Source organism: Oryctolagus cuniculus, chromosome 1 (genome assembly GCF_051225735.1).
Source record: "Oryctolagus cuniculus isolate XC-2025 breed Fujian yellow rabbit chromosome 1, ASM5122573v1, whole genome shotgun sequence".
In the NCBI taxonomy this organism is placed as follows: Eukaryota; Metazoa; Chordata; class Mammalia; order Lagomorpha; family Leporidae; genus Oryctolagus; species Oryctolagus cuniculus.
This window is the reverse complement of record NC_142867.1, coordinates 204234116-204261534: the sequence shown is the minus strand read 5'-3', so window position 1 is coordinate 204261534 and position 27419 is coordinate 204234116. Positions and strand designations below refer to the sequence as shown.

Sequence of the window (27419 nt, the reverse complement as noted above, 5' to 3'; positions counted from 1 at the left end):
AGGAAAAGCACCTGGATCCTGGCTCCTGCCATCGGATCAGCGCGGTGCGCCGGCTGCAGCGGCGGCCATTGGAGGGTGAACCAACGGCAAAGGAAGACCTTTCTCTCTCTGTCTCTCTCTCTCACTGTCCACTCTGCCTGTCAAAAATTAAAAAAAAAAAAAAAAAAAGAATGGGCCTTTGGCAGAATGGTCAAATCACTGCTTGGAATGCCTGTATCCCATGTTGAAGTGCCTGGTTCAAGTTCCAATTCCTCTACTTCTGATTAGCTTCCTACTAATGTGCATCCTGATAGGCAACAGATGATGGCTCAAATGATTGGATCCTTGCCACCCAGGTGGGAGATCCAGATTAAGTCATGGTTCCTGGCTTCAATATAGCCCATTCCCAGCTGTTGTGGGCAATTGGGGAGTGACCTGGCAGATGTAAGAGGTCTATCTCTGCCTTTCTGTCTCTGTCTCCCCCCACCACCACTTTTTTGTCTTGCAAGTAAATAATAAAACAACAAACCTTTTACCTAAAGACAATAATCCCATTTAAGAGGCCGGATTCCTGGGGCTGGCGCTGTGGTATAGCGGGTAAGGCTGCCATCTGCAGAGCTAGCATCCGATATGGGTGTTGGTTTGAGTCTCTGCTGCTCCACTTCCAATCTTGCTCTCTGCTATGGCCTGAGAAAGCAGTGGAAGATGGCCCAAGTGCTTGGGCCCCTGTACCCAAGAAGCTCCTGGCTCCTGGTTTCTGATAGGCCCAGCTTCCACCGTTGCAGCCCTTTAGGGACTGAACCAGTGGATGGAAGACCTCTTTCTCTCTCTCTGCCTCTGTAACTCTGCCTTTCAAATATATATATAAAGATAGCAGAATCCTGATGAATCACCTCCCAAAAGCAACATATTTAATGCTGTTCCACTGGGAGTTAGATTTCAATCTATGAATTTGAGGGCAATGCATACATTCAGACTAGAGCTGAATGTATGTTTTCTAAATACTACCCATACCAATAATAAGAAAATCTAATCTCAATTGTTTGAGCTACTTTGATGTCTTCAAATCTACCTTTTTTTTTTTTTTCTTGGCCAGGCAGAGTTGGACAGTGAGAGAGAGAGATAGAGAGAGAGTTATAGACAGTGAGAGAGAGAGAGAAAGGTCCTTCTTCTGTTAGTTCACTCCCCTAATGGCCACTACAGCCGGCGCTGCACCGATCTGAAGCCAGGAGCTGGGTACTTCCTCCTGATCTCCCATGCAGGTACAGGGACCCAAGCACTTGGGCCATCCAACACTGCCCTCCCGGGCTACAGCAGAGAGCTGGACTGGAAGAGGAGCAACCAGGACTAGTACCTGGCGCCCCAACCGGGACTAGAACCCGGGGTACCGGCGCTGCAGGCAGAGGATTAGCCAAGTGAGCCACGGTGCCAGCCCAAATCTACCTTCTAAACTTGGTTGGTTTTAGGATTGACTTCTACTACCTGGCTGAGTCATCACTGCCTGCTCCCATTCTACTTAGTCTTGGAATTTTTCTACTGGAAAAAAAATCTGGTTACCCCTAAAGTAGGAATTTATAAACACTTTCCTAACTGACTATATATTTATATATATATTTTCCCCCACAAATCTTTCATTTTTAGTTTCAAACACTTGAATGTAAGGAGCTTGTTGTCTTTTAAAGCAATTAGGTAATCTGGAATGCCTAAAAGGAGATTATTCTAAATCAGTTTCCTCTTTCCAGTTAAATTTACTTTATTGAGATAAAAGTTATTCATTACTTGTCTCTTTTCTTCTTCTTAGTAGGCAGGGGCACTGTCACCAAAACCTAACACAGAAACCCATTATTAAATTATTATGTATTAAGAGCCTAAGTGTGCCTTAATGGAAAGAATAATCTACGTGATTCTAATCCAGAAAATATCTACATTTCTCCTTTTGGACTTGACTTTCTTAGAAGATAGATTCCAGAGGTCTGAGCTAAATAAGAATCTTATCAAGCTTCAGAGGGAAGACCTCTGTCGCTCCCCCTCTTCGTGGAGGAGCAACACAGGACCCTGCGCTGTTCTTTCGTCTGCTCGGCCCTCCCCGGGTTTGCTGCTGGTTCTTCCCGGGTTGGCTACTGTCCCTTCCACCTCCGTGGAAGGGCAGTTCCCCCTGGCCACATTCCCCACTTCCGCAGGGGAGCGGCACACCGCCGGCCGGCTTTCTCGGGGGCTGCACAGGTGTTCCCTCAGATGTTCCCCTTAGATGTTCCTGGTGCATGCCGTCTCTCTCCTCCTTTATAGTCCTCCTCTGCCAATCCCAACTCGGCTGCCCACACGCCGAGTACGCTGCTCTCCTCCAATCAGGAGCAAGTCCTACAGTTTATTAGCTGAACTGGAGGCAGCTGTGTAGAAGCTGTTTTCTTCTCTCCCAGCGCCATATTGTGGGGGAGCAGATGCATAGAATAAGTCTTAATTCCAGTAACTCAGTCCAGTCCGGGCTGCTCCCCACAACCTCTTATAAGGCTCCCGAAGCCAGGACTCTGGATCATTGCCAGTGAATTAGATATTTGCCCTATATCCTGAGAAGGACAAAGTCTCCCAGGCCTTGGCAGTGAAGATCCAGATGCACAGATGGGTATTTTCAGTTGGCCATGAGCAGAATTGTTATTTTTTCCAAATCCAAATATAGGGCTTAAAATCTGAATAGAAATTTTTTTCCTGCTATGATTTGAACAAGATACGTTGGTGTCCTAACTCCCAATATATGAGGACATCAGAAAGGGGATCCATGAGAGGTGATTAGATGTGGATGATATCCTGATGATGGGCACCTCATAATGTGATCATTGTCCTTACAAGAAGAGTGAGAGACTTGATGTCTCTCTGTCTCCCTTTCATGAGTACACAGCAAGAAGGCTGTTGTCTGTAAACTGGAAGAGGACTCTCACTAGATACCAAATCTGCCAGTACTTTAATTATGAACTTCTCTGCCTTCATAAGAACTTTGTATTTTCCTCAGGGACATTTGAAGCAAATACCAAAGTATCACTTTATATTGTTTCAGTCATAAATATTTCAATATCTATCTCTAAAATACAAGAATTCCTTTTAGAAATAATTATAATGCCTTTATGATTATACATGATTCCTTGGCGTTGTCAAATATCCAGTGTTCATATATCCCAGATTGCCATACACACACAAACATACAAACACACACACAAACACACATACACATGCATGAAGGGTATTCAAATACTGCATGAAAAAACTTCATGATTTTCAAAATTTTTGCACCAAAATAAACCTATCTTTTAATCTTTTTTTTTCCCAGAGACTTTTTGAAGTACCTCCTCCTTTTATCTAAACTTTGGTCAGATTCCTGAGTCCTTTCTGACCATGTCCAGTCTTGTGTTTCCTTCTCTGTCTTTGCAGAATCTAGTTTGAACAAGAATCCGACTGAGTTGGTTTAGTGAAAATCTCCCATCCTTGGCATGTGACCACTCTTGATGTTTTATCACCCTGACCTGCCTTTAGCAATAATCCTGTCAAGTCTGTTTAGTCACAAACCCTTATCCTCAATGTTTTCTCTTAGTGATTTCTCACCCACTGACTTCCACCCTGTTACTTGATTATAAATCCCTGTTTGTCACTAGAGTTCAACGCAATCTCTCTTTCCCAAGAGCAAGACCCTGTTGCACTGATCCCTGTTCCTATCCCATGGCCGCTTGAATAAAGCCTCCTCTACCATCTTTCACAAGTGTAGTGGGTAACTTTCTTGATATAGTTGCTTTGTTTGTTTCAGTGTCCTTGAATAGTCTGTACATTACAATTGGTTGCTGTTTTAATTAAGATTGTTTTAATCTATGGCTTGCTATGCAATATTTTTTATTCAAAATAAATTTTTTAGGGGTGGGCATTTTGGCTCATCAGATCACTGCTTGGGACAGCCACATTCCATGTCAGAATGCTGGTTCAAGTCTCAGCTACTCCACTTCGGATCCAGCCTTCTAGTAATGCACCTGGAAAGCAGTAGCAGGTACTTGAGTCCCTGCCACCCACACGGGAGACCGAGTGGAGTTCCTGGCTCCTGGCTTCAGCCTGACAGAGCCACAGCTGCTGGGGCCATTTAGGGAGTTAACCAGCAGAGGAAAGATCTCTGTCATTTTTTTAAATAAATAAGTTAATTAAAAAATAGTTTCTAAAAGAATCCAGGTTTTCTTGCAGAGCTTCCTACATCCAGATTCTGCTGATTGCATTGCTATAGTATAATTTAATATGTTCCTCTACCCTTAGTTTCCAGTCATTAGTAGTTAGATCTAGGCTTGATCAAATGCAGTTTTTTTGTTTTTTGTTTTTTTTTTTTGTTTGTTTGTTTTTTGACAGGCAGAGTGGACAGTGAGAGAGAGAGACAGAGAGAAAGGTCTTCCTTTGCCGTTGGTTCACCCTCCAATGGCCGCCACAGCCGGTGCACAGCGCTGATCTGATGGCAGGAGCCAGGAGCCAGGTGCTTCTCCTGGTCTCCCATGGGGTGCAGGGCCCAAGCACTTGGGCCATCCTCCACTGCACTCCCTGGCCATAGCAGAGAGCTGGCCTGGAAGAGGGACAACCGGGACAGAATCCGGCGCCCCGACTGGGCCTAGAACCCGGTGTGCCGACGCTGCAAGGCGGAGGATTAGCCTAGTGAGCTGCGGCGACGGCCAAATGCAGTTTTGGTTTTTTAGGCAAGACTCTTAAAATGGTATGTTATATACTTTACTAAGGTACATGGTATCTGCTTGACTTTCTGTGACTGAAGTAGCTGTTAATGAACTCTGTCCAGACCCATTTCTTTACTGAGGATTGCAAATGGTGATTTGTTTTCCCCCAGGCAAACTTCTATATTTCACATAGATAATAGAGAAGAATGTACCAATGAATACCTATTTATATACTAATAAATATAAGTAATTTTGTTATATGGTATCTGCATTTTAAAAAGATTCTTCCACAGGGATAACTTTTTTGTAAATAAAACCTCATAAGTTAGTGCCTGGGACCAGCATTGCGGCATCATGGATTAAGCCGCTGACTGTGATGCCTGCATCACATATGGGTGCCAGTTTGAGTCTCAGCTGTTCCACTTCTGATCCAGCCTCCTGCTAATGCGTCAGGGAAAGCAGCAGAAGATGGCCGAAGTGCTTGGGCCCCCGAACTCATGTGGGAGACCTGGATGAAGCTCCTGGCTCCTGGCTTTGGCCTGGCCCAGTCTTAGCCTTTGTGAGCCAGTGGATGGAAGATTCTCATTCTCTCTCTTTCTTCTCTCTCTCTGTCCATCCCTCCCTCTTTCTTTCTCTGTAACTCTGCCTTTCAAATAAAGTATTTTTTTAAAGTGCCTTACAGTGTAAGACAGTGAATATCAGATGAGTCATTTTTTAAAAAAGATTTATTTTTATTTATTTGAAGGACAGAGTTACAGAGAGAGGTAGAGACAGAGAGAGAGGTCTTCCATTCGCTGGTTCACTGTGCCGATCCGGAGCCAGGAGCTTCTTCCAGGTCTCCCACATGGGTGCAGGGGCCCAAGGACTTGGGCCATCTTCTATTGCTTTCCCAGGCCATAGCAGAGAGCTGGATCAAAAGAGGAGCAGCTGGAACTAGAACCACCGCCCATATAGGATGCTGGCGCTTCAGGCCAGGGTTTTTACCTGCTGTGCCACAATGCCAGCCCCAAATGAGTCATATTTTTTATTGACAAGCTTTGGTCTATTTTTTAAACATGCCAATATTTGAAAATATAATAACTGAAGTACTGGTGAAATAATATACCACATACTAGGAAATCAGCAATAACAATTGTTACTCTTGTTTACTTCTCTTGAGACTATTATAATGTGTGTGTTTTTTTTTAAGATTTATTTGAAAGTCAGAGTTACACAGAGAGAGGAGGAGAGTCAGAGAGAGAGAGAGAGGTCGATCTTCTATCCACTGGTTCACTCCCCAATTGACCACAGAGGCTGCAGCTGTGCCTATCCAAAGCCAGGAGCCAGGAGCTTCTTCTGGGTCTCCCACACGAGTGCAGGGGCCCAAGGACTTAGGCCATCTTCAACTGCCTTCCCAGGCCATAGCAGAGAGCAGGATTGGAAGTGGAGGAGCCAGGATTCAAGCCAGCAGCATATGGGATGCTGGCACTGCAGTGGTGGCCTTACCTGCTACACTACAGCGCTGACCTCATGTGTGTGATTTTTAATCACAATTTTTTATATTTAATATTTTCTTATGCTGCTATACTATATTAACAGGTAACCTTTTAATTCCTCCTGCCCATTCAACTTAGAGCTTCTAGCCCGCATCAAAAGATTAGTGGTCTTTAAAATGGCTAAGCAAATGGAAAAAAAAGTTTATGTTTGGTATCATCTGCTTTCCCTTCTCTACATCTTCCTCCCATGACTAGCACATTCTTAGCCTTTACCCACCCAAGGAAGCCAAACCATCTCATAAACCTGGAGCCGAGAGGTAAACTGAGATACTCTGTCTCAACAGTACCAGAAGATCATCTTCAATCCTGAACTCTCATCCAAGAATGTCCAGCACCTGTGGCTAGAAATTCCTCTAAGGATTTTTGAGTAGATGGGAATGTATTTCCTCTTCCTTTCGGCTGTAGCTCTTGCTAAATTCTTTCTGTTGATGTATCTTGTGATTCTGAAGTACTCTAGGGCTTCACAGACATTCACTGAAAAAGCACCTTTCTCCCTTGAAAATCTCATGCAGACATTCACATGTGCAGCAGATATTAGTGAAGTTCCCAGGGATTGGACAGGAACAACATCATGACAGATCCATCTTCCAAATAACTTAGTAGCCAAAAGAAATCCCTTGGCCAAATTAGTGATGTTTTAATTCTGTCATTCATCCATTTATTGTCTAGACTTCTACAAAAAGAAAATCCCTTTCATCAGCTTTTGGTCCAATTTTTCCACTGAAGATTTCCCCATGTTTTTAAGTATTCTTTCAAAATATTATTTTTTTAATTTTTTTACTGTTTTATTTATTTCAGAGGGAGAGAGAGCACTCCCGTTTGCTGGTTCACTTTCCAAATGCCCACAGTGCCCACAAAATGTCACCCTTGAGCAATCACCTGCTGCCTCTCAGGGTATGCATTAGCAGAGAGCTGGAGTTGGGAGTAGTGCCAGGACTTGAACCCAGGCACATGGTAAGGGATGCAAGTGCCCCAACTTCGCATCTATGTATATGATTTATTTAAAGATTTATTTATTTAAAGATTTATTTATTTAAAGGTCAGAGTTACAGAGAGAGAGAGAGAGAGAGAGAGAGATCTTCCATCAGCTGGTTCACTCCCCAAAAGGCCACTGGGCTGATCAGAAGCCAGGAGCTGGGAGCCAGAAGCCTCCTCTGGGTCTCACGTGAGTGCAGGGGCCCAGGTATTTGGGCCATCCTCTGCTGCTTTCCCAGGCTCATTATTAGGGAGCTGGATCAGAAGTGGAGTATCCAGGACTCGAACTGGTGCCCTTATGGGATGCCACCACTGCAGGTTGGGGCTTTACGCCTGAACTAAAAGCACTAATATTAAAAATTAAAATTTTCTGAGATTTATTTTACTTATTTGAAAGGAGAATGACACACATAGAGAGGGAGAGGCAGAGAGAGAGAGGGAGAGAGAGAGAGAGAGAGAGATCGATCTTCCACTGCTTGGTTCATACCTGAAATGACTGCAAATGCCAGACCAAAGCCAGGAGCCTGGAATTCTGAGTCTCCCACGTGGATGTCAGGGTCCAAGAACTTGGGTCATATTTTGTTGCCTTCCCTGGCGCATTAGCAGAGAGCTGGATCAAAAGTGGAGCAGCTGTGACTTAAACTGGTGTTCTGATATAGGATACTGACTTTGCAGGCAGTGGTTTAACCCCCTGTGCCACAACACTGGCCTTCAAAATTATAGTATTTTGGGGGCTGGCGCTGTGCTATAGTGGATAATGCTGCCGTCTACAGTGCCAGCATGCCATATGGGCACCAGTTCAAGACCTGACTGCTCCACTTCTGATCCACCTCCCTGCTAATGCACCTGGGAAAGCAGTGGAAGATGGTCCAAGTGCTTGGTCCTCTGCACTCACATGGGAGACCCAGAAGAAACTCCTGGCTCCTGACTTCGGCCTGGCCAACCCTGGTTGTTGTGACCATTTGGGAAGTGAAGCACCAAATGGAAGATCTCTCTCTCTCTCTCTCTCTCTCTCTCTCTGACTCTCCTTCTCTGTCTCTCTCTCCTCCTCTCTCCCTATATGTCTGTACTCTGCCTTTCAGATAAATATTTTTTTTTTGACAGGCAGAGTGGACAGTGAGAGAGAGACAGAGAGAAAGGTCTTCCTGTGCCATTGGTTCACCCTCCAATGGCCACCACGGCCAGCGCACTGTGCTGATCCAAAGGCAGGAGCCAGGTGCTTATCCTGGTCTCCCATGGGGTGCAGGGCCCAAGCACTTGGGCCATCCTCCACTGCACTCCCTGGCCATAGCAGAGAGCTGGCCTGGAAGAGGGGCAACCGGGACAAAATCTGGCACCCCGACTGGGACTAGAACCCGGTGTGCCGGCGCCAGAAGGCGGAGGATTAGCCTAGTGAGCCGTGGCACCGGCCAGATAAATAAATTTTTCTAAAACAAAACAAAATCATAGTATTTTCTTGTCACACTTTACATACTCATTCTCTAACTGCTGGAAATTTATACTGTTTGATTTTTCACTCTGTAAACATTGATGGGATCAAAATTTTTACACATTCTTATACATATTTATTTACATATCGGTTGTTCCTTTAGAATAGATTCCTGGCAGTGGAATTCCAAGGGATACATTTTCACCAGATAATGAAGACTGTCTTCAGGAAATGCTCTGATGTCCTCCTCACCCATGAATACACCTGCTTCCCTAAATGCTTTCCATTTTCACATATTTAATGTTTGTATTCCATGCTTTATTTTACCCCGTTTTTATTTGCTTATTTATTTGAGAAGCAGAGAGAGAGTGTGTTTTCATTGTCTAATTCACACCACAAAAGCCTGCAGTGCCCAGGACTGGGCCAGCTAAAGCCAGGAGCCAGGAACTCAGTTTGGATCTTCTTCTTTGGGATGGGAACCCAATCACTTGAGCCATCACTACTGCCTCCCAGGATCTGCATCAGTCAGAAGCTGAAGCAAGAAGCAGAGCTGGAATCAGGAATCAAACGCAGGCACTCTCAGATGGGATTTGGGAGCCCCAACCTGGGTCTCAATCAGGCCAAATGTCCAGTCTTCTCAGGCTTTATATTAAATGATAGTAAGTGAATTAGAAAAACATTAACTAGATTCATGGCTTATTATTTTATTTTATAGAATGCATAAAAGAGAGAAAACACAATTGCTTACAGATGAGAAAATTTGATATTAATGTGTAGAATTTCAAAACCATGGAAAACTATGGAACTGCTTGGTGGACCTCATGTTTATTCATGTATTGTTTTCAGCAACTAATGGTAATTATAGAGTGTGTGTATGTTGTATAATTTATTGTTCTAAAAATTTGCAAGTAATATTGCAAAAATAAATTTGTGACTATAAACTTAATATGCTAATTGTAAAATACTACTCAAAGGGATAGTATATTAGAAATAGTGCTCCTGGCTCTGCATATGCCACTTTGTAATTTTCAAGTTTTCTTTAGTTGACTATAATAAGGAAGGTTGTCTTACTTCTTTCTCTGTAACCATAGAGGTTTTGTAATCTGGATTTGCAATCTAACTTTAGAGTTTACCGGATGTGGACATCCTTGTGTGTTAGTTTCCTCAGGGCTAATAATCAGCTCTGAGGAACAAGGCCAGCTCTACTTCATTAGCTTAAAGCTGGCCTCGGTGCTATGCTTTCTGGACTGTATCAGCGGTGAAACCTCTTGCGTATCTTCCTGGGGATTTGAATATTAACCTGGCAGAGTCTGACTTTTGTTGTGAGTTCAAGGATGCCCCTTATTCATTCTCTAGCCAACCAGATTTTTGCCTTGCCAGTGGCCACCTGCTGGGCTCTGCTACTGGAGGGGCTGGAGGGGAAGATTGGGAGGATAAAGGACTTGCTCTTTACTCTTTATTGCTTGTTCCTGTCAACATGGCTAAAGCTGTGGGTCTTCAGTGACGACTTGGTTCCAGAGCAGCAGTTGACTCTAGTTTGTTTTATTTTTTTCCAACTCTGCAGAAGCAGCCTTATTGAACCTTCTATTTTGATCATCTTAAGAGTGATTTATGGAAAAATCTTACTTTTAATTTGTATTATTTTATTATGGGTCAAATTGAATATCTTCTAGTATGTGTATGGGTTTTATATATATATATACATATATATTCCTTTTTCTGCAAACTTAAATGTTTCTTGATAATTTTTCTTTGTTTCTGGGAGTTCTTACTATACTAGAAAAATTAACCCTTTATCTGTGATATGAGTGGCAAATATTTTTTTCTATGTTTGTCATTTGTCTGCCTTTTGGTCCATAATCATGCTTTTTAAAAGTATTTTCTCACTGGCATTTACGTTTATGTTCTACTAGAAGTCCAAAGTCACAGTAAGTAGCCCATTTTATTTTCTGGGACTTTTGTGGATTGTTGTTAAATTTTAAGTCTTTAAATGTAATATGAGAAGTATGTATCCTACTTTGTCTTTTTTCAAATGGCAAACTATTTATCCTCATACCACTGATATGAGATGTTGCCTTTATAGTGTGCTAAGTTCTTATATTTATTTATGTATTTATTTATTTTTAAAGGAATACAAATTTCATAAGTACAAATTTAGGAATATAGTTATTCTTCCCACCAAGCCTGCCCTCCCACTCACACAACCACCCCCTTCCTGCTCCTTCTCCCCTTCCAGTCCCATTCTACATTAAAGATTTATTTTCAATTTACTTTGTACCCAGAAGACCAACTCTATACTAAGTAAAAATTTCAACACTTTGCACACACATGCACACACACATAAAAACTGAGAATTAGTTTTACAGTTAACTCTCAAAATACAACTCATTTGAGAACAGAAGTCTTGCATGGGGAGTTAGTACACAGTGATTCCTGTTGTTAATTCAACAATTAACATTCTTATGCATGATGTCAGTGACCACTCAAGGCTCTTGACATGAGCTGTCTAGGCTATGGAAGCCTTTTGAGTCCACAAACGCCGTCAGTATTTAGACAAGGCCATAAGCAAAGTGGAAGTTCTCTCTTCCTTTTAGAGAAAAGTACACCTTTCTTTGATGGCCACTTCTGTCTGCTGGGGTCTCACTCACAGAGATCCTTCATGGAGAACTTTTTTTTTTTTTTTTTTTTTTTTTTTTTTTTTGCCACATACCTGAAATGCTCTAATGGGCTTTTCAGCCAAACCAGGAAGCCTTAAGGGCTGATTCTGAGGTCTGAGTGTTTCTGAAAGTCATTCTATGAATCTGTTGTGTGGTCTGATTCCTATGTTGAAATATTCTCTCCTTTTTAATTCTAACTATTATTATTCCCAGACACTTGACCCAATTTGTATGATCACTTTAACACTTAATCCTATCTATATGTTTACTTTAACACTTAATAGGATGACTTTAAAATGATATTTTTACCACCCAACTTAATGGGATTTGGGGTCCCATGACAAGTTTTTAAACTGTAGCCTTAGAATTAAGTCCATAGGAATGTATACAGAACTATACAGCTTTACAGTTATAAACTTCCTCCTCCCTCTCTTATTCCCACTCTTATTTTTACTGAGATCCATCCTCAATTAACATTATACACATATGCTTAACTCTATGTTAAGTAAAGAGTTATAGTATTGGCTGGTGCTGCAGCTCACTAGGCTAATCCTCTGCTTGTGGCGCCAGCACCCGGGGATCTAGTCCCGGTTGGGATGCCGGATTCTGTCCTGGTTGCTCCTCTTCCAGTCCAGCTCTCTGCTGTGTCCCGGGAAGGCAGTGGAAGATGGGCCAGGTGCTTGGGCCCTGCACCCACATGGGAGACCAGGAGGAAATGCCTAGCTCCTGGCTTCAGATCAGCACAGCGTGTCAGCAGTAGCAGCCATTTGGGGGGTGAACCAACAGAAGGAAGACCTTTCTCTCTGTCTCTCTCTTTCTCTCTCACTGTCTAACTCTGCCTGTTAAAAAAAAAGTTATAGTATAAAAAAAAAAATACGGAAAAACAAAACTGTTCCTTGACAGTCAAGACAAGGGCAGCTCAAGTCATCCCTTCTCTAAGTGTCAATTTTACTTCTACAGATTTCATATTAGGAGCTCTATTGGTTCTCACAGATTAGGGAGAACATATGGTATTTGTCCCTTTGGGGCTGGCTTATTTCACTAAGTATGATGTTTTCCAGATTCACCTATTTTGTTGTGAATGACTGGATTTCATGGTGTGTGTTTTTTTTTTTTTTTACCACTGGGTAGCATTCCAGAGTGTACATATCCCATAATTTCTTTTTTCTTTCTTTCTTTCTTTCTTTTTTTTTTTTTTACAGGCAGAGTAGACAGAGAGAGAGAGAGAGAGAGAGAGAGAGAAAGGTCTTCCTTTGCCGTTGGTTCACCCTCCAATTGAGGCCATGGCCAGCGTGCTGCGGCCGGTGCACCACGCTGATCCAATGGCAGGATCCAGGTACTTATCCTGGTCTCCCATGGGGTGCAGGGCCCAGGGACTTGGGCCATCCTCCACTGCACTCCCTGGCCACATCAGAGAGCTGGCCTGGAAGAGGGGCAACTGGGACAGAATCTGGCGCCCCGACCGGGACTAGAACCTGGTGTGCCCGCGCCGCAAGGTGGAGGATTAGCCTAGTGAGCCGTGGCGCCGGCCAACATATCCCATAATTTCTTTATCCAGTCTTTTGTTGATGGACATTTACGTTGATTCCATGTCTTAGCTATTGTGAATTGGGCTGCAATAAACATAGGGATGCAGATAACTCTTTTATTTGCTGATTTAATTTCCTTTGGGCAAATTCCCAGGAGTGGGATGGCTGGATCATATGGAAGGTCTATATTCAGGTATTTTAGGTATCTCCATACTGTTTTGATACCTGCTTTACCAGTTTACATTCCCACCAACAGTAGATTAGGGTATCTTTTTCCCCACATCCTCATTAGTATTTGTTATTTGTTGATTTCTGTATGAAAGCCATTCTAACTGGGATGAGGTGGAACCTCATTGTGGTTTTGATATGCATTTCCCTGATTGCTAGGGATCCTGAACATTTTTTCATGTGCCTGTTGGCCATTTGTATTTCCTCTTTTGAAAAATGTCTGTTAAGTCCTTTTCCCTCTTTTTTTAAAAAGATTTATTTTATTTTATTTATATGAAAGAGAGTTACAGAGAGAGGGAGAGACACAGAGAGAGAGAGAGAGAGAGAGAGGTCTTCCATCTGCTGGTTCACTCCCCAGATGGCCACAATGGCTGGAGCTGCGCCAATCCGAAGCCAGGAGCCAGGAGCTTTTTCCGGGTCTCCCATGCAGGTGCAGGGGCCCAAGGACTGGGGCCATCTTCTCCTGCTATCCCAGGCTATAGCAGAGAGCTGGATCGGAAGAGGAGCAGCGGGGACTAGAACCTGTGCCTATATGGGATGCCGGCACTTCAGGCCAGGGCTAATTTAACCTGCTGCGCCACAGTGCCGGCTCCATGCCCATCTTTCAACTGTTTTGTTTGTTTTGTTGTTGTGGCATTTCTTGATCTCTTTGTAGATTCTGGTTATTAATCCTTTATCAATTGTATAGTTTGCAAATAATTTCTCCCATTCTGTTTGTTGCCTCTTCGCTTTCCTGATTGTCTCTTTTGCAGTACAGAAACGTCTCAATTTGATGTAATCCCATTTGTTAATTTTGGCTTTCACTGCTTGTGCCTCTGGGGTCTTTTGCAAGAACTCTTTGACTATGCCGATGTCTTGCAGAGTTTCACAAATTATCTCATATAATTTGATTTAGATGTTTAATACATTTTGAGTGCATTTTTGTGTAACGTAGAGGTCTTGCTTCATTCTTCTGCATATGGAAATCCAGTTTTCCCAGCATCATTTGTTGAAGAGACTGTCCTTGCTCCAGGGATTGGTTTTAGCTCCTTGGTCAAATATAAGTTGGTTGTAGATGCTTGAATTGACTTCTGGTATTTCCATTCTGTTCCATTGGTCTATCCTTCTGTTTTTGTACCAGTACCAGGCTGTTTTGATTATAACTGCCTTATTGTGTGACTCGAAATCTGGTATTGTGATGCTTCAGGCTTTGTTTTTGTTGTATAAGATTGCTTTAGTTGTTCGGGGTCTCCCATTTTTCCATATGAATTTCAGCATCATTTTTTCTGGATCTGAGAAGAATGTCTTTGGTACTTTCATTGGCATTGCATTGGATCTGTAAGTTGGTTTTGGAAGAATGGACATTTTGATGATATTGATTCTTCCAATCCATGAACATGGAAGATTTTTCCATATTTTTGAATCTTCTTCTATTTATTTCTTGAATGCTTTGTAGTTCTCATCGCAGAGGTTGGAAGCATTCCTATCCTGAAGCAGGATATAAAGTCAATATACAAAATTCAATAGCATTTGTATACACAGGCAATGCCACAGCTGAGGAAGAACTGCTAAGATCAATCCCATTCACAATAGCTACAAAAATAATCAAATACCTTGGAATAAACTTAACGAAGGACATTAAAGATCTCTACAATGAGAATTACAAAATTTTAAAGAAAGAAATAGAAGAGGATACCAAAAAATGGAAAACTCTTCCATGGTCATGGATTGGAAGAATCAATATCATCAAAATGTCCATTCTCTGTGAATTTTGTGTATTGACTTTATATCCTGCTATTTACCAAAATCTTTTATGAGTTCCAGTAGTCTCTTGATAGAGTCTTTTGGATCCCCTCTATATAGGATCATGTCATCTGCAAATAGGGAGTTTCCTCCTTCCCAGTTTGTATCCCTTTGATTTCTTTTTCTTGTCTAATGGCACTGGCTAAAACTTCCAGGAATGTATTGACTAGCAATTGTGAGAATGGGCATCCTTATCTGGTACTGGATCTCAGTATGAATGCTTCCAACTTTTCCCCATTCAATAGGATGCTGGCCATGGGTTTGTCATAAATTGCCTTGATTGTGTTGAAGAATGTTCCTTATATACCCAGTTTGCTTAGAGTTATCATCATAAAATGGTGTTGTATTTTTTCAAATGCTTTAACCTCATCTGTTGAGATAATCATATGGTTTTTGTTCGGTAGTTTGTTAATGTAGTGTATCACATTGATTGATTTGTGAATGTTGAACCATCCCTGCATACCAGGGATACATCCCAGTTGGTCTGGGTGAATGATCTTTCTGATGTGTTGTTGATTCAGTTGGCTAGAATTTTGTGTCTATGTTCATTAGGAAAATTGGTCTGTAGTTCTCTTTCTCTGTTGCATCTGTTTCAGGTTTAGGATTTAAGGTGATTTTGGCTTCATAGAAAGAATTTGGGAGGATTCCCTCCTTTTCAGTTGTTTTGAGTAACTTGAGAAGAAGTGGAGTTAGTTCTTCTCTGGTAGAATTCAGTGAAGCCATCTGGTCCCAGGCTTTTCTTTGTTTAAAGGGTCTTTATTACTGATTCAATTTCTTTCTTTCTTTTTTTTATGATTTCCTTTTTCTTTTATTTTAAATTATTTATTTTATTTATTTGAAAGTCAGAGTTACACAGAGAAAGGAGAGGCAGAGAGAGAGAGAGAGAGAGAGAGAGAGAGAGAGAGAGGTCTTCCATCTGATGGTTCACTCGCAGATGGCCACAATGGCTGGAGCTGCACTGATCCGAAGCCAGGAGCCAGGAGTTTCTTCTGGGTCTCCCATGCAGGTGCAGGGGCCCAAGGACTTGGGCCATCTTCTACTGCTATCCCAGGCCATAGCAGAGAGCTGGATCGGAAGAGGAGCAGCCGGGACTAGAACCAGCGCCCATATGGAATGCCGACATTTCATGCCAGGGTGTTAACCCACTGCGTCACAGCGCCGGACCCCTTATTCAATTTCTGTCTTGGTAATGGGTCTGTTTCGGTTTTGTATGTCTTCATGGCTCATTTTAGATAGGTCATATGTGCCCAGGAATCTATCCATTTCTTCTAGGTTTCATCGTTTGTTGGCATACAGCTCTTTGTAGCAATTTTTTTTAAAGATTTATTTAATTGAAAGTCAGAGTTACATAGAGAGAGAGGAGAGGCAGAGAGAGAGAGAGAGAGAGAGAGATCTTCCATCCACTGGTTCACTTCCCAGTTGGTCTGCAATGGCCAGAGCTATGCCAATCCAAAGCCAGGAGCCAGGTGCTTCTTCCATGTCTCCCATGCGGGTGCACGGGTCCCAGGACTTGGGTCATCTTCCACTGCCTTCCCAGGCCATAGCAGAGGGCTGGATTGGAAGTGAAGCAGCTGAGACTTGAACCAGAACCTACCTGGGATGCCATCACTGCAGGAGGCTGCTTTTACCTTCCATGCCATAGCACAGGCCTGGTAGTAATTCTTGATGATTCTTTTTTATCTTTGGTGTCTGTTGTTACATTTCCTTTTTCATCTCTAATTTTATTAATTTATGTCTTCTCCTTTTATTTGGTTAGTTGGGCCAATGGTGTGTCAATTTTTGTTTTTTTTTTTTTTTTTAAATCAGATCTTCATTTTACTGATCTTTTGTATTTTTAGTTCCAATTTTTTTATTTCTTCTCTAATTTTAATTATTTCTTTTCTACTATTTTTAAGTTTGGTTTGCTGTTGTTTTTCTAGATCCTTCAGATACATTCATTGTTCATTTATTTAGTGCCTTTCCGTGTTCTTGATGTAGGCACCAATTGCTATAGTCTTTCCTCTTAACACTGCTTTTGCTGTATCCCATAGGTTTTGATATGTTGTATTGTCTTCATTTGTTTCCAGAAATTTTTTTGATTTCTCTTTTTACTTCTGTTACCCACTGTTCATGTTTTTTAGTCTACATGTGTTTGTATATGTTCCAGAGATTTGTAAGTTGATTTCCAACTTCATTCCATTATAGTCTGAGAAGATGCATTGTATTTCAATTTTTTTTGAATTTGATGAGACTTGCTTTATGGCCTAGTATGTGGTCAATGCTAAGGAATGTTCCATGAACTGGTGGAGAGGAATGTGTATTCTGCAATTGTAGAATCAAAAGTTTTGTAGATATCTGTTAGGTCCATTTGGTCATCAGTGTCAATTAACTCTGCTGTTTCCTTTCTGATTTTCTGTCTAGTTGATCTGTCCATTGCTGAAAGTGGGGTATTGAAGTCCCTCACTACTATTGTATTGGATTCTATGTCTCCCTTTAGATTTATTAACATTTCTTTTAAATAGCCAGGTGCCCTGTAATTAAGTGCTTATACATTTATAATAGTCGCATCTTCCTGTTGAATTGATCATTACATAGTAATTTGTCGGGGAATAGTTCGCGGCGGTATCGCTAGGCTAAGCAGAGGTTTTTACTTTCGGTTTTGACCGGGGGGCTTTCCTACGGGCGGGGCTCTCCGGAGGCGGAGGGATTGAGGTCGTGGTAAACAACAAGATGGCGCCAGGACCCCCGCAGTGAGTCTGCCTGCCTGCCTGCTGCATGACACCTCACCTGATTGGCCGAACGACGCATGCTCTTCACGTGAACAGAGACCAGATTGGTGTGCCCGATGCATGGACTCTAGCTTGCTCCTGATTGGTCACGTTTTGTATATAATCCACGGGTGTAAGGAGGAAGCTCTCTTTCTCTCCTCTCCTCTCCTCCTTCCTCTCTGCCTCTGTCACGTTTACTTTCTCTAATAAAAAGTCTACTGAAGATCGATAAACGTCGTTCGTTCTTTTCTCGCCCGAGAAACCGTTGTTGCGGGCCCTGGGTTGAGTCTGCTGGCCAGACTCCCCGAGACACTCGCGGCAGTAATTAATCATTACATAGTGCCCTTCTTTGTCTCTTTTAACAGTTTTTGTGTTAAAGCCTATTTGTCTGATATTAGGATGGCTACACCAGTACTTTTTTGGTTTCTGTTGGCATGGAATTATCTTTTTCCATCCTTTCATTTTCAGTCAGCATTTATTTTTGTTGGTGAGATGTGTTTTGTGTAGGTAGCAAATTGCTGGGTTTTGTTTTTTAATCCATTCAGCCAGTCTGTGTCTTTTAACTGGAGAGCTGAGGCCATTTACATTCAAGGTGACTATTGATAACTAAGGAGTTTGCCCTGCCATTTTTCCAAAAATATCCCTATTTTTTACTTTGAATTTCCTTTGTACTTTTACCGAGAGATTTTCTTCCTTTACCTTCTTTTGTATTTGTCACTCCCCCTCTTCATGGAGGAACGACACTAAACCCTGCATAGGTTTCCTATCCGAGTCACGGCACCATTATGTCGCTCCCCCTCTTCATGGAGGAACGACACTAAATCCTGCCTAGGCTTCATATCCGAGTCACGGCACCATTATGTCGCTCCCCGGGCTGACTTGACGAATCCCAAGCTGGCTTGCGTTTCCGCCTCGGCCTGCCCCCGCGGCTACATCCTCCCTAACATTTTTCTCTACCCGGTATGTTTCCCCAAGCTTTCCTCCAACAATACTCCTCCCCCATTTCTCCTGGCTTCTCCCCACAGTCCGTATCCGAGTCTGTTTGTTCTAGCTTTCACTTTCGCTTTCGACCTTAGAGATTTCTCCCAGCTTCCCCCCGTAGTCCGTATCTGAGTCTATGCCTAGGCTTTCAATAGCTTCTTCCGGCACCTTTTTCTTCCGGCTTTTCCCTAGGCTGTTTGCTAGTCTCTCTCTCCGGTATTTTCCCAGTTCTTCCCGTTTTTTCCCTCCTAGGTTTCCTATCCGAGTCAAGGCACCATTATGTCGCTCCCCGTCTTCGTGGAGGAACGACACAGGACCCTGCGTTGTTCTTTCGTCTGCTCGGCCCTCCCCGGGTTGGCTACCGACACTTCCACCTCCGTGGAAGGGCGGTTCCTCCTGCCACATTCCCCACTTCCGCAGGGGAGCGGCACACCGCCGGCCGGCTCTCTCGGGGGCTGCACAGGTCTTCCCCTTAGATGTTCCTGGTGCGTGCCGTCTCTCTCCTCCTTTATAGTCCTCTTCTACCAATCCCAACTCGGCTGCCCACACGCCGAGTACGCTGCTCTCCTCCAATCAGGAGCAGCTCCTGCAGCTTGTCAAGTTGGTGAGAGGCAGCTGGGTGGAAGCTGTTGCCTCCTCTCCCAGCACCATATTGTGGGAGAGCAGATGCATAGAATAAGTCTTAATTCCAGTAACTCAGTCCAGTCCGGGTTGCTCCCCACAGTATTGATGACCATGTTTCTGTGTTTCTGTGTGCAGTACATCCTTTTGGGTTTTAAGTAGGAGATGTCAGAAAAGTTACCACAGGGATAACTGGCTTGTGGCAGCCAGGCATTGGTAGCAACGTTGCTTTTTGATCTTCAATGTAAATCTATATTTACATCTTTACGATTTTGAATTTTCTTTTTTTTCTTTTTAGAGATTTATTTTATTTATTTGAAAGACAGAGTTGAGGGACAGAGAGAAGTCTTCCATTTGCTGGTTCACTCCCCAAATGGCTGCAAAGATCAAAAGCAGGAGCGAGGCGCTTCTTCCAGGTCTTTCATGTGGGTGCAGGTACCCAAGTCCTTGGGCCATCCTCTGCTGCTTTCCTAGGTGCTTTAGCAGGGAGCTGGATCACAAGTGGAGCTCCCGGGACTCGAATGAGTTCCCATATGGGATGCTAGGGTGCTGCAGGCAGCTGCTTAATACTAGGACACAGTTCTAGCCCCATAGGATTTTGAATATTCTAATCCAGTTCCAAGGATTTTATCTGTTTTGACTGCTGTTGTAAATGAGGTCTCCTTTCCCATTCTGTCTGAACTGGTTATTTGCCTGTGTGAAGACTACTGGTTTCTAATTGTTAATTTTGTTTCCCTTTGCCCTTCCTGAATTCTCTTATACTAAACATATCTGCAAATGCAGATCATTTTACTTCCTCATTTTGGATCTTAAGTCTCAGGCTGATTTCGTGGTGTGTCAATTGTTGTACTATGCTGGCTAGTCTCCCTTCTTCCCGTCTTTTTTCCAAGAGTGGATCAGCAGCCTTCTGGCCTTTCTGTGTGTTACCCAATATTCTTTCAGAAATTCCTTTTCACTTAAAGTCAGAACTGCTTTCTTGTTACTTTCTCTAAAAAGCCTGACTAAAAGTTCATTTTACATGAGTAGGCCCAATGATACTTCATCAGTAGTGCATACTGTGTGTCATATCAACTGGTTTGTACAGAACATATTCCCAGGGGTTGGGTCAGGTCAAAGCCAGGAGCCAGGAACTCCATCCAGATCTCTCACATGGGTGGCAGGGGCCCAGGAACTTGGGCCATCTGCTGCTGTCCCAGGCACATTAGCAGGAAGCTGCATCAGAAGCAGAGCAGCCAGGACTCCAAGTGGTGCTCCGATATGGGATGCCAGTGTCACAAGCAGCACTTTAGCCTGCTGCACCACAATGCCAGCCCTTCTAATATACTGTTGACAGAAGTATAAATTAACATAAAATCATCTTTTTCACCTTTCTCCAGAGGAACTCTGCTTTTTGTGTTAGCAGTAGTTCAAAAAGATAAGAGCCAGTTGCCTTTCTTTATGTTGTGTTGCTATAACAAAATATCTGAAGCTGAGTACTTTATAAAGAATAAGAAGTTTATTTAGCCTATAGTTCTGGGTGTCCAAGAGTATGACACCAATGTCTGCTTGGCGATGGAAAGGACCTCATGGTAGATGGCATGATGATGGCAGGAGTGCTTGCAGAAGAGGGATTTAGGGCAGGTGCCAGGCTTGCCCATAACAACCCATTCACTGGGACTAAACCTGACCCACTCCATGAGATTGTGAGACAGCATTAATCCATGCATGATTAGCCCCCATGACCTGATCACCATCCAGTAGGCCACTTCTGAAAGGTCCTACCACTTCAACACTACCACAGTGGGGACCAAGCTTCCAGCACTGTGTCCTAGTGGGTTAAGCCACTTCCTGCACCTCCCATCCCATATGGGTGCCTGTTGGAGTCCCAGTTGCTCCACTTCAGATTCAGCTCCCTGCTAATGTGCCTGGAAAAACAGCAGAGGATGGCTCAAGGACTTGGGCCCCCTGCATCCATGTCAGAGGCCTGGAAGGAACTCCTGACTCCTGGCTTCAACCTCTGCAGCCAGGATGGATGGAAGACTTCTCTCTGTCTCTCTCTCTATCAATTAACTCTGCCTTTCAAATAAATAAAGTATATCTTTTAAAAAAAAGAAAATTAACAATCCTAAAGATGTAAATTTTCTCTAAGTTAATTGTTAAATTGAATGAGAATCTTTGAGAGACAAACCATACCCAAACCACATACTAGCTTAATATATTTAGGCTTGTATTCTTTGCTTTGACATTATAAGGTCAATTTTATTAGGCTAACAGTTTTGTTTTTGTTTTTGTTTTTTAGTTTGATACTTTATTTCCAGAGCAAATTTTATCTGGAAGCCCAGTGTGAAAATCATTTTAATGAGAAACTGTATAAGTTAGGTAGAGTGCATGCAAGTAGATTAGTTACCCTAGAAATTGTGATGCTTCTGAGCATAGAAAAAAAAATTGTTCAGATAATTAAATGTAGACATCTGTGGACATAGGTCTTGCTAGCTGTTACGGATTGAATTGTCCTCCTCCCCAACTCATCCCCCAAGCAGGGTGAGGTCGTAATTCCTAGTACCTCAGAAGGTGACTTTATTTGCAAGTACAGAGGTAATTAGTTAAAATGAGGACATTAGGGCAGCCCTGATCCATTATGCCTGGTACCCATATAAAAAGAGGAAATTTAGACACGTACAAAGACAAGCACAGAGGGAAGATAATATGAAGACACAGAGACAACAAGGGATGTCTGAGGCTTCCAGAAGCTAGGGGAGACACATGGGACAGATTTTCCCTCAGAGGAAAAGAACACCTCTCCCAATGCCTGTACTTTCATTTTACACTTCTAAGGTCTCCAGAACTGAGAGCCACTGGACTGCTATTATTTGAACCACCCAGTTTATGGTTCTTTGTTAGTTATCCCAAGAAACTAATACAATGGTTTATATGGCCAATTGGCCAGTTTTAGATGTGAGTGCCCTGTTCTTTCCAGAATGTATGCTCACTGCAAATAATATTCTTTTGGCATAAGTTAAGGACCTTGATTAGTTATATGCTTATTTAGTTATTTATTTGAAAGACAAACTGACAGAGAAGGAGGTTGGAAGAGGGAAGGAGGGAGAAAAAGCCAAGACAGAAACAGAGGGAGACAGAGACCTTTCACCCACTGACTCACTCTCAAAATGTTTGCAACAGATAGGAATGGGCTAGGCTGAATCCAAGATCTGGGAATTCCATCTGGGCCTTCCATATGGATAGTAGTAACTCACATGCTTGGGCCATCATCTACTAAATCCCAGATCCATTAGCAGGAGACTGGATCAGAAGTGGAGGTGGGGCTTTATCCCAGGCATTCTGATATGGAATGCAGGTGTCCCAAGTGGTGGCCCAAACCTGCCACAACACCTGCCCTACCCATATATGCTTATTATTTATCAGTTTCTAAGCAAATAATCCTTTTAACTGTTGAGTTCACCACTTAGAGTTGGAAAAAGTCCATCTTTGTGTACACACTTTTTGTTGGTTTTTGTTTTTTTTGTATACATACTTTTTGTTTTGGACTTGTTGACCTTGTGATGTATATTGGATAACCACAGGATAACATGAATAAGCTGTTAGGAGCCTGGAGTTTACGTCACATGTCTGGCTGGCAATAGACATTTCTTCTGATCTAGTCCCATGGCTTTAAATGTTATGATAGCAATGATTCTCAAATGTGAATGGTTATAGTGGATGCAAGGCATATTATGGTGCTGTGGCTGTGCTGCCAGCAAGGGAGGAGTGGATTTCTGGAACTGCCTCTCTATATCTGATGATGGGTAGGAATGGTCTTAGTTCCAATACTTGGGTCTCTCAGATTTAGACATTGATTTCATGCTCTACCCATTACACGGAGGCCAATATAAGGTATAAGGCTTTACTAAGTCTTAAACTTGCTAGGCTGTAATCAAATTTGAATTGAGATCTGAACTGTATCACTGTGGCTCTTTCTTCCATGATACCATGCTACCCTTTGGTAAGGATATCTTTCAAAGGCACGTTTTTCTTTCTTTCCCGTGTTGTCTCTAGGCATTGAATTCCTCCCTTAATTTACCTGGGCCCACTTAATTTCAGTAGCAGAAATTCCATGCTTAGAAACTGAAATAGCAACATCCCAAGTTAAGACTCAACGGGATCATGCTACTGCATGCATTTGGGTTTCGCGCCCTTGATTAATTCTTATCCGCTCCATCGTGGCCCAGGTGACCATCCTCGGGAATTCTATCCTCTTTCCGGTCTCAAACTTTCCCCTTATCAACTCAGTTCAGCTCATCCGTACTTATCTTTGAATGGGGCTCTCAGAACGGTTTAATGGGAGGCAAAAAGGCATTTTCTCAACTAGCCTTCCCCCGGGCCACAGCCTCAGAGATGCAGGGCAGGGAAGTTGTGGCCAGGACTTCAGGGCCACTCTTTGTCCCAGCCCGCGCGCTTGGGGCTTCCGGCGCGGCCCCCTCCTCTCAGGGGCGGGGCCTACCGCTCCCGCCCCCGCCTCCCCGGCTGCGCGCGGCTGCGAGCCGCGGTCACGTGAGCGCGGCGCGGCGGGGGAGGGGCCCTGATTTCCGGGCGGCGGAAGGAGACACGGCCGCGTGAGGACTAGGCGATTTGAAAACACGCTGCGGGAGCGAGAGTCTGAGGCCGCCAGCGCACGCTGTCGCCCGGTGGGCTTTTGCTTGCACGCTCTTCCCCTCGGCCTCCTCCCTCCGGCTCTGCTTCCGGCCGGGCCCTCAGGTGAGCCTCTGCGTCCCGTCGGACCGGGCCCTCCCGGAGCGCGGGACAGCGCGCGGGGCCGTGGCGTGCCGGTCTGCGGCCCAGGCGGGCAGGCCCGCTCCGGCGGCTGTGCGGCACCGGGCTTTTGGTCGCGGCACCCCTCGGCGGCTGGACCTGGTTGCGGAGCTGAGCGGTGCGGAGGCGGGGCGCCTCGTGGGCGTTTGAAGCGTTTCAAGTGACTGGGCCGGTTCGCGCGGTTTCGGGTCTCCGAGAGTTTAAGACTGGGTCGTGTGGCCGGCCGCGCTTCGCCCGTCGTCCGCTGTAGTGGAAGGAGAGACGGTTTCCTAAGTCTCCTGGGGTCTTCACTTCTGGGATGCAGCGCCGAAAACGGGGTGGGGATGGGCAGCCTCCGCTGATTGGCCCCCTCGCCCCGCAGACTTGCAAGGTTAAGCGATCCGCACGGGGCAGAGCGGGACCACCGGACCCCAGCGAGATCCTTGGGGTCGCCCCTGCTTGGGGCATTGGCTTTCTGGGAAGTCTGGTGTCCCTCCTTGGCCCCTCAGGGAAGTTGGGAGGAACGCGTGCATGTAGAAGAAATTACCAGAGGCCCAATGCCGTGTGCTTGTTGTTCTTGATTTTTGGGGCGGGAGGGGGGACGTAGTTGGAAATGAGGGTAATAAAGTGGCGGGCAAAGTAGTTGGAGTTCGGTTCAGCTGAAATCCTAGAACACGAGTGTCTAACTTTTGTTGAATTCAGTGGAAAAAGCCTGTGGAAGGAGTATGTGAAATTAAGCTGTAGGACTATTTGGGTTCACTGACCTAAGAGGAAAGGTAAGCCCCCTAACTTCTGCTCAAAACTGGCTGCTGTAAAAGAAGCTTAGTAGAGTTATTTATTTGGTCGTGGTGTGAGAATCTTGAAGTGAAGATAACAGGAATTGCTTGTAGAACTTTCCGAGTTACTAGCATAAAAATGTTCTCTGTGTACCATAAAAATAATGTTAGTTTTAAAATAAAAGGCACTGAAGGGCAATCTGCTTTCCTAATTTTCCTAAACAATGATGGGAAACTTGGCAGTAGACTGTATGTTAGAGGTCCCATCCCCAGAGTATTGGGGGGCTATGCAAGAGGTTATTTTTTCTGAATATTCTCTTTTATTTACTTTATCTCTGGTACCAGGTGGTAATAAAATTGTGGAAAAAGCTCACAGAATGTAATTGCCTGATTAATGAGTACTATTTTTGTATTAAAAAAGCCACATGAGGATCAGGACTTTGTTTTTAGGTCTTGTTTTCTTACCCTTTGTAATTTTTTTTGGACTGGGGTAACTAGAGGAGTGGGTAGAATGTTGGGATTGGGAGAAGTGAAATAAGACCATTTTGCCTTGCTGTCTCCCAGTTTTCACTGCACTATGTATGAATATAACGTAAAGCTGGTTTTGCAGAGCTCAGTGTTGTGTATTAACTTCGTTACAACTCCTTGAAGGAGTGACTTACAGACCTTTCTGAACTGCATCACTACAATGACCACCTTCCTCACATGGTTTTGTCAGGATTGAATGTAGTACATGTATGTAATGCATCTAACACTGTACCTGGTACGTACTGATCCTGAGACTTGACCACATACTTTGTGCTTATAGCATACAGACTTAACAGTGTGTAGGTACAATTCTGAGTGTTTTACATGTATGAGCTCATTTACTCCTCTTCTAACCATTTTATAACTATATGATGTAGATATTAAACATCCCTAAAAAGATAGGTATAGAGTGGGGTATCATGGTTAAAAACAGAGAAAGTGGCAGAATCTAGGTAAGAACCTAATCAGTCTGCTAGAATTTTCTTTTAAAAATACAGCCAAATCCTAGCTGGGGATCTATTGTTGTAAAACCTGGCAGTCAAGTTAATTTGAATTTAACATTGTAGTTGATTGGCTTCTGGATTCTTTAAACCTAGAGGCTGGAATTGGAGCTGTGCGGTCTTGTACCAGCCATTTTATTATGTAAACATTTTACTCAAATTTTTTATACCCCCGCATGTAGCAGTATAACTTAACAGCTAGGCTTGGGGTGAAATGTACCAGGAATAGTTCTCTTTGGTTCAGGGGATACTTACCTATTCAAGTGAGTATATAGCGGAAGCAGAATTCATTGCTTTTTGGGAGTGTAGAAAAGCTTTGAAAGGTTGAAGTGGTTCCTGGTGGTAGAAGTTACTTTTTAGGTGGAGGCTAGATTATGGGAAGATGAAGCTGGAGAGGATGGATGGATCACATAGAAACGACTATTTATGAGGAGTAAGAATGGTAGAAAAAGCTCGTAAACCTTGGTCAGATCTGTGTGTGTATGTATGCATATATTATGTATTTAAACGTAAGAGCTTTCATTTGCCGGTTTGCTCCCTGGATGATATGGAATCAACTAGTTGAGCCATCATTGCTGTCATCCTAGGGTGTGCTTAAGAAGGCTGGAATCAGGAGCCAGAGGCAGACACCGAACACAGGACTCCAATGTGAGACACAGATGTCCTAATTGCTAGACCAAACACCCACTTCTGGATCTATGTTTATAAAGAATGCTCTAGGGGCTGGTGCTGTGGCACAGTGGGTAAAGCTGCGGCCTGCAGTGCGGACATCTCATATAGGTGCTGGTTCAAGTCCCGGCTGCACCTCTTCTGATCCAGCGCTCTGCTATGGTCTGGGAAGACAGTGGATTTTGGCCCAAGTCCTTGGGCCCCTGCATCCATGTGGAAGACCGGGAAGATGCTCCTGGCTTTGAATCAGCACAGCTCTGGCCGTTGTGGCCAATTGGGGAGTGTCCAGTGGATGGAAGATTTTTCTGTAACTCTGACTTTCAAATAAATAAATAAACCTTAAAAAAAAAAAAAGAAAGAATGCTCTGATGAGTGTGGCTGATGGACTAGAGAGTAAATACTAGAGACAGGTCAAGAATACCATTGGGAAGCTATTAAATAGTCTAAGGTAGAAATGAAAGTTTTTTTTTTTTTTTTTTAGTACTGGCCTGGAAATCTGTAGGAGGCACAGATAAAAGTTTTGCTTGTAAGTAGGAAGATATGAATGTAAGTTGAAAGAATGTGTCAAAGAAGAGGTGGTGGAAGATGTGGTTATGCTTACTTATTATAGCAGTAGCCTAGCTAGAATTTGTTCCTTGTCCTTTGGTTACATATTTCCTTTTACACTGCTTTTTTATTTTTCTTTGGGGTTCATGAAATGCAATTTTCTGCTTATATTTTCTGAACTTTGTTGGGTGTTCATAATTCTGTATCTTCACTTTGCCTTTCCCAGGTTTATCCTTTTTCTGATCTTTCTCTTCTTGCTGCATATCCAGAGCTTAACCGTTTCTCCAGCTCTCAGGATAGGCTTATGAAACTTAACCTAATCTTTATAGGCTGCATTAAATAATAGTATTGGTTTTCAGACTTTGTGGCTAAAGTTTCCTCTGCGCCTTTTAGGTCCAGCAGATACAAGATATATCTAGCAAGTCTTTGCTGCTTTACTATACTCAGGGGAAAATTTTTTTTGAAAAGGTTTCCATTCATTATATTGC

The 27419-nt window shown here is 43.3% G+C and overlaps 1 protein-coding gene across 4 annotated transcripts in view; it reads left to right on the top strand.

Moving 5' to 3' along the window:
• The first annotated feature begins 23669 nt into the window (after window positions 1–23669).
• The window catches only part of TEX10 (testis expressed 10), a 64779-nt gene continuing 61029 nt past the window's right edge, over window positions 23670–27419 (top strand). The window contains exons 1-2 of one of the 4 annotated variants that reach the window (XM_089301127.1): window positions 23698–23879; window positions 26867–26911. The gene's annotated coding sequence lies outside the window, so the exon portion shown is untranslated. Of the gene's footprint in view, window positions 23880–26866; window positions 26912–27419 lie in introns of all 4 variants that reach the window. The other 3 variants (XM_017349127.4, XM_008260939.4, XM_089301125.1) reach the window with 3 other exon arrangements.